At 46.5% G+C, this 14,213-nt stretch overlaps 1 protein-coding gene across 4 annotated transcripts in view; it reads left to right on the top strand.

Annotated features, from left to right (window-relative positions):
• The first annotated feature begins 6,465 nt into the window (after positions 1-6,465).
• TSC1 (TSC complex subunit 1) overlaps positions 6,466-14,213 on the top strand; it is a 146,066-nt gene continuing 138,318 nt past the window's right edge. Inside the window, exon 1 of one of the 4 annotated variants that reach the window (XM_063936750.1) lies at positions 6,466-6,597. The gene's annotated coding sequence lies outside the window, so the exon portion shown is untranslated. Of the gene's footprint in view, positions 6,598-6,883; positions 7,018-14,213 lie in introns of those variants that run through there. The other 3 variants (XM_063936751.1, XM_063936753.1, XM_063936752.1) reach the window with 3 other exon arrangements.

Below are 14,213 nucleotides of genomic sequence, written 5' to 3' on the forward strand. Positions count from 1 at the left end.
GCCGTGGAAAGCCCAAACGGCAACGTCTGAAATTGGTAATGAGAATCCTGTATCGCAAACCTGAGGAAAGCCTGATGCGGAGGATATATCGGGACATGTAAGTAGGCATCCTTTATGTCGACTGACGCCATAAAATCCCCCCCTTCTAGGCTGGAGATCACAGCTCGAAGGGATTCCATCTTGAACTTGAAAACTTTCAAGTATGGATTGAGGGATTTTAAATTTAGAATTGGTCTGACCGAACCGTCCGGTTTCGGCACAAAAAGAGGCTCGAGTAGAACCCCTCCCCCCGCTGAGACGAGGGAACGGGAATAATGACCCTCTGTAGACACAGTTTTTGAATCGCTGCTAGCACCACCTCCCTGTCCGGAAGACCTACTGGTAATGCCGAAATGAAGAACCGGTGAGGGGGCATCTCCTGAAACTCCAGTTTGTATCCCTGAGACACGATCTCTAGTACCCAGGGATCCAGGCCCGATTGAATCCAGACCTGACTGAAACTTCGTAGACGGCCCCCCACCGGTTCGGACTCCCCCAGGGAAGCCCCAGCGTCATGCGGTGGACTTGGTAGCAGCAAGGGAGGACTTTTGGTCCTGGGCGCCTGAACCTGCAGAAGGTTTCCTTCCCCTTCCTCTACCTTTTGAAGCGAGGAAGGACTAGCCTTTTCCACGCCTGTACTTATTGTGACGAAAGGACTGCATCTGCTGATGTGGTGCCTTTTTCTGTTGTGTGGGAACATAAGGAAGAAAAGAGGACTTACCCGCAGTCGCGGTCGAGACCAGGTCAGCCAAGCCGTCCCCAAACAAGACAGTACCTTTGAAGGGTAGCGCTTCCATAGCCCTCTTGGAGTCGGTATCAGCGTTCCATTGATGGATCCACAGGGCCCTCCTGGCTGATATCGACATGGCATTGTAATCTGCAGCGTCCTTAATATAACCAAGAGTTAGAAGGACATTATCTTTATCCAGAGTATCCATATCATTAGCTAAATTCTCAGCCCATTTAGCAATAGCACTACTCACCCATACCGACGCCACAGCAGGTCTGAGCAATGCACCTGAATTAGCGAAGATGGACTTCAGAGACGTCTCCAGCTTGCGATCCGCCGGATCTTTGAGAGCTGCCGTGTCAGGAGACGGAAGCGCCACCTTCTTAGACAAACGAGATAAAGCTTTGTCAACAGTTGGAGATGCCTCCCATTTTTCCCTATCATCAGAGGGGAAAGGATACGCCATGTAAATTCTCTTGGGAATCTGCCATTTCTTATCCGGCGACTCCCAAGCCTTTTCACAAAGAGTATTCATTTCATGAGATGGGGGAAATTTCACCTCAGGTTTTTTTCCCTTGAACAAGCAAATCCTTGTTTCCTGTACCGCAGGTTCATCAGAAATGTGTAAGACATCTTTTATAGCCACAATCATGTACTGAATACTCTTAACTAAACGTGGATGTAACGCTGCCTCAGTGAACTCGACGTCGGAATCAGAGTCCGTGTCGGTATCAGTATCTACCACCTGAGTAAATGGCCGCTTTTGCGCCCCAGACGGGGTCTGAACCTGAGACAAAGCCTCTTCCATGGACTTTTTCCACACCTGGGTCTGTGCCTCAGACTTATCTAATCTCTTTGATAAGGAAGCTACATTCGAGTTTATCGTACTGAGCAATGCTAGCAAATCAGGTGTCGGCTGCGTCGACAGTCCCAACTCTAGCCCCGCATCCGCTCCCCCAATAACCTCCTCCGGTGAATAAGCTTCAGCCTCAGACATGCCGGCACGTAGTACCGACACACAACACACAGAACGTCCCTGCTAGGTGACAGGCTTACAATAAAGCCCAGATAGAGGACACAGAGGGAGTATGCCAGCTCACACCTCAGCGCCCATATATCGCAAAAAACGATATATATACCCAGCGCTGACTTATCTCAATATTAAGCACCACACTGCGGCCCCCCTCTGAAAAAGCCCCCCCCCCCCGTTACTTGGAGAAGCGTGGAGGTCTCCGCAGCGTCTCTATCCCTCAGCCGCGTGTTGCAGGGAAAATGGCGCCGGTGAGCTGCGGGACGAAGCTCCGCCCCCTTCCCGGCGCGCTTCGGCCCGCCAAATTCAAAACTGTTTAAAAATGCCGGCGGGGGTCTGTACACGGTGCCGAGGCACCCACAATCTTTGTGCCGCCCTAAGAAACTTCAGTAACATGCTGCCCATGGCGCCCCCCCCCCCCAGCGCCCTACACCCAGTGAAATACCGTTGGTGATGTGTGTGGGAGCATGGAGCACAGCGTTACCGCTGTGCTGTACCTTCCGTCACTGAAGTCTTCTGCCATCCTGAAGTCTTCTGATCTTCTCATACTCACCCGACTTCTGTCTTCTGGCTTCTGTGAGGGGGTGACGGCGTGGCTCCGTGAACAAGCAGCTAGGCGCACCAAGTGATCGAACCCTCTGGAGCTAATGGTGTCCAGTAGCCGAGAAGCAGAGCCTTGAAACTCACAGAAGTAGGTCCTGCTTCTCTCCCCTCACTCCCACGCTGCAGGGAGTCTGTAGCCAGCAGTGCTCCCTGAAAATAAAAAACCTAACAAAAAGTATTTTCTAGAGAAACTCAGTAGAGCTCCCCTAGTGTGCATCCAGTCACTCCTGGGCACAAAGTCTAACTGAGGTCTGGAGGAGGGGCATAGAGGGAGGAGCCAGTTCACACCCAGTCTTAAGTCTTTTTAGTGTGCCCAAGCTCCTGCGGATCCCGTCTATACCCCATGGTCCTTTTGGAGTCCCCAGCATCCTCTGGGACGTAAGAGGAATATATATATTGGAAAAAAAAAATCAAATATAACAGCCTGCAAAAAATATTTCAATACTCCTTAATATGTCTGCACGTATAATTATATATATATATATATATATATATATATAAAACAGGCAGAGGCAACACTTCGGTCACAGAGCACAGCTGAATACATATGCTGGTTGGCAACGAAACAGCGTCTTTATTGACGCTTATTTGAAGCAGTACAAATAAAACCTTTTTTTGGAACTGCTCCAGAAATGTGTGATTAAAAATGCAGGAACGTGGCAAACCAACATGGGATAGGAATTGAATCCCGCCAGACGGGATCCCAGAGGTCAGAATACAGAAACTGGGATCCAGGCCGGCAGAGGGGCAAGTGCTAGATAGCCCCTTCTGGTCTCAGTAGTTCGATGTGCTCGCCAAAAGGCTCTATGGCAACTCTATGGGTTGTGTGGATACCCACGAGTGGTAAAAACCCTGACACAGTTATCGGCAGTCCCAGCGGACGGGTCCCAAAGTCAGTAATCTGACCCCCAGGATATTTACTACATCCCGTATTCACATGTGATCTATGCCCATGGTGCCGCCTGGGCCTTTCTATCAAATTTGCATATGTCCCTGCTGAAACCTATTGTGGAAGGCACCCAGTACAGCTATGTCTTTGTCCCGGGGGGAGGTAGTCAGTTTACTGCCTTTCGGGATCCCAACGTCGGTCTCCTGACCGCCAGCATACTGAACGCCGGGATATCATACAGGTTGAGTATCCCATATCCAAATATTCCGAAATACTGAATATTCCGAAATACGGACTTTTTTGACTGAGAGTGAGATAGTGAAAACTTTGTTTTTTGATGGCTCAATGTACACAAACTTTGTTTAATACACAAAGTTATTAAAGATATTGTATTAAATGACCTTCAGTCTGTGTGTATAGGCCCTCATTCCGAGTTGTTCGCTCGCAAGGCGAATGTAGCAGAGTTACACACGCTAAGCCGCCGCCTACTGGGAGTGAATCTTAGCTTCTTAAAATTGCGACCGACGTACGCGCAATATTGCGATTACAAACGAGTTAGCAGTTTCTGAGTAGCTCCAGACTTACTCTGCCTGTGCGATCATTTCAGTGCTTGTCGTTCCTGGTTGACGTCACAAACACACCCAGCGTTCGCCCAGGCACTCCCACCGTTTCTCCGGCCACTCCTGCGTTTTTTCCGGAAACGGTAGCGTTTTCAGCCACACGCCCCTGAAACGCCGTGTTTCCGCCCAGTAACACCCATTTCCTGTCAATCACATTACGATCGCCGGAGCGAAGAAAAAGCCGTGAGTAAAAATACTTTCATCATAGTAAAGTTACTTGGCGCAGTCGCAGTGCGAACATTGCGCATGCGTACTAAGCGGATTTTCACTGCGATGCGATGAAAAATACCGAGCGAACAACTCGGAATGAGGGCCATAAGGTGTATATGAAACATAAATGAATTGTGTGAATGTAGACACACTTTGTTTAATGCACAAAGTTACAAAAAATATTGTCTAAAATGACCTTCAGGCTGTGTGTATAAGGTGCATATGTAACATAAATGCATTCTGTGCTTAGATTTAGGTCCCATCACCATGATATCTCATTATATATATATATATACCAGGTATCAGAGACCAAAGAGATCTCAAAAGAGGGCACTCACCAGTCCAATTGACTAAAAGGCTTTTATTATTTCATCACAGTCATCAGTAAAGAGTCGACGTTTCGACCTATAAGGTCTTTCTCAAGACAGTCACCAAAGACATCCAGTCAGCATGCCAGCTAACAGCTGGCATGCTGATAGCTGGCATGCTGACTGGATGTCTTTGGTGACTGTCTTGAGAAAGACCTTATAGGTCGAAACGTCGACTCTTTACTGATGACTGTGATGAAATAATAAAAGCCTTTTAGTCAATTGGACTGGTGAGTGCCCTCTTTTGAGATCTCTTTGGTCTCTGATACCTGGTACATGTGAAACCTTCTTTGGGGTTTTTTGAGGAGCACCCCTAATATATGGGGGTAGATTTATTAAAGTTCTTTAGGGGTTAAAGCGCTATCTGCACACGTTATGTGCCGCAGATAGCGCATCCCCTGATGTAGTATCCCGGCAATGCGGTATAGAAGGCTGGGGCGCTATGCGCCCGCTGCCTTATCGGTGCCTCTATCTGTTAGATAGAACACCGATAAGCTTGCTAACTTATGAACGTTCGGTGTGCCCGAACGTTAGTCACTCCTACCCTGTTCCTCTTCGCCTCCCAGATCCAGCGCTGTGGGTGTACAAGCAGTTCCTCCCCCTACACACACGACAAGCTCCGGCATCCACAGAATGAAAGTGCGCATGCGCCAGCTTAACTCCCGAAAGGCACGCTGGGAGTTACTGGACGGCGCAGGCGTGGAAGTAGATACTGCAGCCGAAGCGGACGCATGTTATGGGAAGACACGTATCACCAGAAGGGTGAGATAACGTGCTCCCATAACGAACAAGGCAGGGTTAGTAAATTCACTGGAAAAGAGGTCACACTTCACCACGATAATGCGGTGAAGCGGGACCCTGCTTATAAAGAACCTTATGTGCATTTTAATAAATCTACCCCATGGACTCTTTTGATGTGAGTGCGGACTTTCACACAAACTATATATATATATATATATATACACACATCTTTCTATGGCGATACCCTATAGAAGCCTATGGGATTCTTATCACATCCCGCCCAGCGCCACTCGAACCGACCCCCCTTCATACATGTATGCATGCAGCTCCCATCACAGTTCCGGATCCCAGCCTCCTCCTCCCCCAGCAACACAGCCATCTGTACTTCCGGCTGCAGTGAGGAGGAGCCCAGGACTGACAGCAGACGTTACCTACCGGTGCTGGGAGGTGACGGAGACCCCAAGAGGCCCCCGCACACCCTCTCCTCCGGACCACCAGGGATCGCAGGGGGCCCCTGGCATCGCATTGTGATACTAATCGCATATGTTAGTACATATGCGATTAGCATCATTGCGATGACAGGTGATAGCCCGTGTGTGGATCATTAGATCGACAGTGTCTAGGTCGACAATGTTTAGGTCGACCACTATAGGTCGACAGGGTTGGAAGGTCGACATGTGCTAGGTCGACAGGTCAAAAGGTTGACATGAGGTTGTGGGGATTTTTTTGTGTCGTTTTCTGAGTAGTGACCTGGAAGCCGAATGAGTGCACTGTTACAATCATAGTCCACGTGGATCGTTAAGTATGAAAAAGGTCAAAAAAAGAAAGAAAAAATGTGAAAAACTTTTGACCTGTCGACCTAGCACATGTCGACCTAGAAACCCTGTCGACCTATAGTGGGCGGCCTAAACATTGTTGACCTAGACAGTGTTGATCTTCAGACCGGATCCCGATAGCCCGCGATCACTATTAGTACACCTCGCCCAGAGAGAGACCCTTACTGTAAACACCACAAGTTTTTAAAAACAGAACAAGACTACAGGTTATTACATACAAGTGCAATAAATTGGTTAACATAAAGAACACAGGCAAATTATTACAGCATGAATATATATACAAATATATATATATATAAAACTGATCTTTATAAACGCTAATAGACTGCAGACAAGATACTTCTTTCTAGCCAAGCAGGCAGTGCATGCAGCCAGTACACATGCAGAAGCCTCCGTTGTTTGTAGCGGCTTCAATAAAGTTTATTGAACTGACAAAAGGAAGAAAAAAAAAAAACCCTAAAGGACGGCAGCGCCAGGGGGACAGTGTCGAAATCGATGTGGGCCAAAAGCGAAGGGGGCTCCGGTAAACAGGTTTGATGCACGCACAAACACACACGAACGGCTGGGGGGAGATGAAATGAGACACAGGCTTAGGGCACGCATCGCGGCAGTCATACATGCGGGGAAGCGGAATCTGCGGCACATAGCGTCCGCTGATTTCGCTGTGCCCCCTATCGCCGCTTGATACACCCACCCCTTTGTTTTTTTGCCCATTCCAGTAGCTGCATGTGTTGTACATTGCAGAGGCAACGATGCCACCTTTCCTCACTATCTGACTCCCTACTAGGAACCCCGGAGGGTTCAGTCAGTATTGGTTGCACTATGCTGGGCCCATGTTTAGCAGTCAGCTTGGTCACATGAGGTTGTGAGCAGCTATTAGCCTAGATTCTCCTGCCAGACTGAACCCATCTATTTATTAATCTGAAGTTTCACAGCATAACAACTGGGCAGGTATAGACCGGTGTTGTTTCTGAAAGAAAGCCACATAGACTTGTTTGTGCCCCTGTGGGAAGTAAAGTATTATACACAGTTTTAATGTTCTTTACTGTGGTGTTCTCTTATTGCTATTGCTCCAATTGATTAGAGCAGAGATTTTCAACCTTTTACAACTCGCAGCACACTGAACAAAATTTAAATATTGCCAAGGCACACTCTAATATAATGGTGATGCATGGTGCAGTTGCGTGTCCTAGGATGTCCTGTCTCAGCTTCTCCATAGATAACGCCTGAGCCACATCTGAGAAAGCCAGAAGAGCCCAACACTGCCCGGGCACCAAAATTACAACTGGCTCTGCACTGCAACCACTAGACCCACCAGTATTGATCGTTCCAGGGCCTCAGTAGCGGCAAAACACTGACGGGCCTGGCTCTGCTTCTATGGCGGCACACCTGGAGACTGCTCAGGGCACACTAGTGCACCACTTCACAGTGGTTGAAAAACACTGAATTAGGGTTTCAATCTACATGTAACGTCTAACTTATTAATGTTTGTCTGAGGCTAGTATTTGTATCTTTTATGGTTAGGGTAAAAGTCTATCCTTGATGTTGGCGTGATGCTTGTAGAGAGTATATATTTCTGTCCACTGAATGGTGAAAGCTGGTTAATTGACACTTTGGGGTAGATTCAGTTGTTTTGGGACGTCTGAAAATCTCATCTAAACAGGACCTTTTAGACGCCCAAACAGTTGTCACAATTCAATTGTGTTTGGGTGCCCATGCACATCGCGTCCAAACAGGGTTTAGCCATCTAAAACGGGCTTTGCTTCTGTTTGGATGCCCAAAGGGCCCAGTATTAAAACATTTTTACTTGCACCTTTGGAGGTTGCGAGAAAAATGTGGCCGCTGGGCGTCCAAATGGCAGAACAATTGAATTGCAGCTGTTGGGCAACCCATAGTGGTGGCCGCAGCAATAATAATCGAATCAGCCCTAAAATCATCTAGCACAATTTAGGGCAATTCCACTTTTTAGTCTGTAATAAAACTAATTTCCAGGTTTACTCTGAACACTGATTGCAGTTTTGATTTAATGAAGCATTATGTGGATTATAATCTAATATTCTCCTGGCTGCTGTTTGTTAATTCTGCTAACAAGGTTTTTTGTAGGTGTGCATTAGTCTACAGTGTAATTCATGATTGCTAGTCCAAATTTTTGGCATTTGTTTTTGGGGGTGGGAGTCAGTTGTTTGTGCACCCGATCGCCAATTATTTTTAGAAGGACGAGTTTCAATGGCTGGTCTTGGTGGGCACGAGTAATTGGGTGCACAATACTTTTTGCACTGGTTGCACCCAATTAGGCCCGGCTTAGCCGCATAAAGCGGCTATACTCTTCTATACTTTTGGGTGCAGCATGGAAAATGTGTGGAAACCTGACATCTTTGCACATTTCTGCTCATACCCTTTGACATGTTTGGTTTCCTAATCTTTACAGGCCTATATACAGTAGTACTCCAAATCGCCTATCCTTGTAATTCACCACTGCTTCTGAAGGATTCACAGAATCTCAATATCCCCCCCTCCCCCCAATTTTTTTTAAATTATAAAATATTAGGGTGGTGGCGAGAGTCTGTGAATCTTGATTGCGGTTCTAGTGGGATAAGGACCCGTATGTCCAATAGTTGTTGATATAATGCTCAGTAGTCCCTTGAGGACTGGCAATCAATGTCAGCACTAAATGATTTTAGCTTGAAGCCAGGTAATTGTGATTTTGTGCTTTTTGGTGCTGTATTATATTAAATGTGTGGTGTGGGTGGGACAATTAAGCTCCATTGTATTTACATAGAATGTAGAAATCCCAATGAAACGAATGTGCCATAATCCCGAAAAATTTATAGTAGCACTGCTTAAACTGCATGCAGTAACCAATAGTGGGATTCCGTAAAGGTCAAATGTGGAGACACTGTTGAATGCACTAGAACAGTAATGGGGAACCTTGCCACTCCAGCTGTTGAACTACTCATTTCGGCATGTGCTTCTACAGTTTTAGCATGGTCAAATAACAAAACTGTAGCAGGGTATGCTGGGATGTGTAGTTCAACAACAGCTGGAGTGCCAAGGTTCTCCATCACTGCACTAGAATGTAATACCAATGTTTAGTAGCCAGTGGGTAATTGGCCTTGGCCCCACTTTCCGTTGAGATACCCTAGGGTGGAATGCTGTCTTGCGAAATCCCCTGAATACTCTTTCAGGCTGGTGTGGTATCTTTATTTTATACTTAGATTATAGTTAAAATATAGAACTATGGGGGACATTTACTAAGCCGTGATAATAGCGGAGAAGTGAGTCAGTGGAGAAGTTGCTCATGGCAACCAATCAGCACTGATGTAACATCGATAATTTGCATACTATAAAATAATACAGAGCTGCTGATTGGTTGATGGGGCAACTTCTCCACAGGCTCACTTCTCCGCTCTTATCACTGCTTAGTAAATGTCCCCCTCAGTATTGTGTGCGTGCAGGAATATATATCTAGGACTGAGTAATGTATGCACAGGAATATACATTTAGGGCTGAGTAATGTGTGCGTGCAGGACTATTATGTTAGGTCTGAGTAATGTGTGCGCGTAGGAATATACATCTAGGGCTGAGTAATGTGTGCGTGCAGGAGTATACAACCAGGGCTGGGTAATGTGTGCGCACAGGAATATGCATCTAGGGCTGAGTAATGTGTGCGCTCAGGAATATGCATCTAGGGCTGAGTAATGTGCGCGCGTCAAAATATACATCTAGGGCTGAGTAATGTGTGCACAGGAATATACATCTAGGGCTGAGTAATGTGCGCGCGTCGAAATATACATCTAGGGCTGAGTAATGTGTGCGTGCAGGAATATACATCTAGGGCTGAGTAATATGTGCATGCAGGAATATGCATCTAGGGCTGAGTAATGTGTGCGCACAGGAATATACAACTAGGGCTGAGTAATGTGTGCGTGCAGGAATATACAACTAGGGCTGAGTAATGTGTGCGTGCAGGAATATGCATCTAGGACTGAGTAATGTGTGCATGCAGGAATATGCATCTAGGGCTGGGTAATGTGTGCGCACAGGAATATGCATCTAGGGCTGAGTAATGTGCGCGCGTCTAAATATGCATCTAGGGCTGAGTAATGTGTGCACAGGAATATACATCTAGGGCTGAGTAATATGTGCGTGCAGGAATATGCATCTAGGGCTGAGTAATGTGTGCGTGCAGGAATATACATCTAGGGCTGAGTAATGTGTGCTTGCGGGAATATACATCTAGGGCTGAGTAATGTGTGCGTGCGGGAATATACATCTAGGGCTGAGTAATGTGTGCGTGCAGGAATATACATCTAGGGCTGAGTAATATGTGCGTGCAGGAATATACATCTAGGGCTGAGTAATGTGTGCACTCAGGAATATTCATCTAGGGCTGAGTAATGTGTGCGTGCAGGAATATGCATCTAGGGCTGAGTAATGTGTGCGTGCAGGAATACACATCTAGGGCTGAGTAATGTGTGCGTGCAGGAATATAATGCTAGGTCTGAATAATGTGTGCGTGCAGGAATATAATGCTAGTAGGGCTGGGTAATGTGTGCATGCAGGAATATAATGCTAGGTCTGAGTAATGTGTGCACAGGAATATAATGCTAGGTCTGAGTAATGTGTGCGTGCAGGAATATGCATCTAGGGCTGAGTAATGTGTGCGTGCAGGAATATACATCTAGGGCTGAGTAATGTGTGCGTGCAGGAATATACATCTAGGGCTGAGTAATGTGTGCGTGCAGGAATATGCATCTAGGGCTGAGTAATGTGTGCATGCAGGAATATGCATCTAGGGCTGGGTAATGTGTGCGCACAGGAATATGCATCTAGGGCTGGGTATTGTGTGCGTGCAGGAATATATATCTAGGACTGAGTAATGTATGCACAGGAATATACATTTAGGGCTGAGTAATGTGTGCGTGCAGGACTATTATGTTAGGTCTGAGTAATGTGTGCGCGTAGGAATATGCATCTAGGGCTGAGTAATGTGTGCGTGCAGGAATACACATCTAGGGCTGAGTAATGTGTGCGTGCAGGAATATAATGCTAGGTCTGAATAATGTGTGCGTGCAGGAATATAATGCTAGTAGGGCTGGGTAATGTGTGCATGCAGGAATATAATGCTAGGTCTGAGTAATGTGTGCACAGGAATATAATGCTAGGTCTGAGTAATGTGTGCGTGCAGGAATATGCATCTAGGGCTGAGTAATGTGTGCGTGCAGGAATATACATCTAGGGCTGAGTAATGTGTGCGTGCAGGAATATACATCTAGGGCTGAGTAATGTGTGCGTGCAGGAATATGCATCTAGGACTGAGTAATGTGTGCATGCAGGAATATGCATCTAGGGCTGGGTAATGTGTGCGCACAGGAATATGCATCTAGGGCTGGGTATTGTGTGCGTGCAGGAATATATATCTAGGACTGAGTAATGTATGCACAGGAATATACATTTAGGGCTGAGTAATGTGTGCGTGCAGGACTATTATGTTAGGTCTGAGTAATGTGTGCGCGTAGGAATATACATCTAGGGCTGAGTAATGTGTGCGTGCAGGAGTATACAACCAGGGCTGGGTAATGTGTGCGCACAGGAATATGCATCTAGGGCTGAGTAATGTGTGCGCTCAGGAATATGCATCTAGGGCTGAGTAATGTGCGCGCGTCAAAATATACATCTAGGGCTGAGTAATGTGTGCACAGGAATATACATCTAGGGCTGAGTAATGTGCGCGCGTCGAAATATACATCTAGGGCTGAGTAATGTGTGCGTGCAGGAGTATACAACCAGGGCTGAGTAATGTGTGCGCACAGGAATATGCATCTAGGACTGAGTAATGTGTGCATGCAGGAATATGCATCTAGGGCTGGGTAATGTGTGCGCTCAGGAATATGCATCTAGGGCTGAGTAATGTGCGCGCGTCGAAATATACATCTAGGGCTGAGTAATGTGTGCACAGGAATATACATCTAGGGCTGAGTAATGTGCGCGCGTCGAAATATACATCTAGGGCTGAGTAATGTGTGCGTGCAGGAATATACATCTAGGGCTGAGTAATATGTGCATGCAGGAATATGCATCTAGGGCTGAGTAATGTGTGCGTGCAGGAATATACAACTAGGGCTGAGTAATGTGTGCGTGCAGGAATATGCATCTAGGACTGAGTAATGTGTGCATGCAGGAATATGCATCTAGGGCTGGGTAATGTGTGCGCACAGGAATATGCATCTAGGGCTGAGTAATGTGCGCGCGTCTAAATATGCATCTAGGGCTGAGTAATGTGTGCACAGGAATATACATCTAGGGCTGAGTAATATGTGCGTGCAGGAATATGCATCTAGGGCTGAGTAATGTGTGCGTGCAGGAATATACATCTAGGGCTGAGTAATGTGTGCGTGCGGGAATATACATCTAGGGCTGAGTAATGTGTGCGTGCAGGAATATGCATCTAGGACTGAGTAATGTGTGCATGCAGGAATATGCATCTAGGGCTGGGTAATGTGTGCGCACAGGAATATGCATCTAGGGCTGGGTATTGTGTGCGCACAGGAATATGCATCTAGGGCTGAGTAATGTGTGCGTGCAGGAATATACATCTAGGGCTGAGTAATGTGTGCGTGCAGGAATATAATGCTAGGTCTGAGTAATGTGTGCGTGCAGGAATATGCATCTAGGGCTGAGTAATGTGTGCGTGCAGGAATATAATGCTAGGTCTGAGTAATGTGTGCGTGCAGGAATATAATGCGAGTAATATGTGCACAGGAATATAATGCTAGGGCTGAGTAATGTGTGCGTGCAGGAATATGCATCTAGGGCTGAGTAATGTGTGCGTGCAGGAATATACAACTAGGGCTGAGTAATGTGTGCGTGCAGGAATATGCATCTAGGGCTGAGTAATGTGTGCGTGCAGGAATATACATCTAGGGCTGAGTAATGTGTGCGTGCAGGAATATAATGCTAGGCCTGAATAATGTGTGCGTGCAGGAATATAATGCTAGTAGGGCTGGGTAATGTGTGCATGCAGGAATATAATGCTAGGTCTGAGTAATGTGTGCACAGGAATATAATGCTAGGTCTGAGTAATGTGTGCGTGCAGGAATATGCATCTAGGGCTGAGTAATGTGTGCGTGCAGGAATATACATCTAGGGCTGAGTAATGTGTGCGTGCAGGAATATACATCTAGGGCTGAGTAATGTGTGCGTGCAGGAATATGCATCTAGGACTGAGTAATGTGTGCATGCAGGAATATGCATCTAGGGCTGGGTAATGTGTGCGCACAGGAATATGCATCTAGGGCTGGGTATTGTGTGCGCACAGGAATATGCATCTAGGGCTGAGTAATGTGCGCGCGTCTAAATATGCATCTAGGGCTGAGTAATGTGTGCACAGGAATATAATGCTAGGTCTGAGTAATGTGTGCGTGCAGGAATGTGCATCTAGGGCTGAGTAATGTGTGCGTGCAGGAATATACATCTAGGGCTGAGTAATGTGTGCGTGCAGGAATATACATCTAGGGCTGAGTAATGTGTGCGTGCAGGAATATACATCTAGGGCTGAGTAATGTGTGCGTGCAGGAATATAATGCTAGGTCTGAATAATGTGTGCGTGCAGGAATATAATGCTAGTAGGGCTGGGTAATGTGTGCATGCAGGAATATAATGCTAGGTCTGAGTAATGTGTGCACAGGAATATAATGCTAGGTCTGAGTATTGTGTGCGTGCAGGAATATGCATCTAGGGCTGAGTAATGTGTGCGTGCAGGAATATACATCTAGGGCCGAGTAATGTGTGCGTGCAGGAATATACATCTAGGGCTGAGTAATGTGTGCGTGCAGGAATATACATCTAGGGCTGAGTAATGTGTGCGTGCAGGATTATACATCTAGGGCTGAGTAATGTGTGCGTGCAGGAATATAATGCTAGGTCTGAGTAATGTGTGCGTGCAGGAATATAATGCGAGTAATATGTGCACAGGAATATAATGCTAGGGCTGAGTAATATGTGCACAGGAATATAATGCTAGGGCTGAGTAATGTGTGCGTGCAGGAATATGCATCTAGGGCTGAGTAATGTGTGCACAGGAATATAATGCTAGGTCTGAGTAATATGTGCACAGGGATATAATGCGAGTAATATGTGCACAGGAA

This window comes from Pseudophryne corroboree, chromosome 8 (genome assembly GCF_028390025.1).
Source record: "Pseudophryne corroboree isolate aPseCor3 chromosome 8, aPseCor3.hap2, whole genome shotgun sequence".
Taxonomy (NCBI): domain Eukaryota; kingdom Metazoa; phylum Chordata; class Amphibia; order Anura; family Myobatrachidae; genus Pseudophryne; species Pseudophryne corroboree.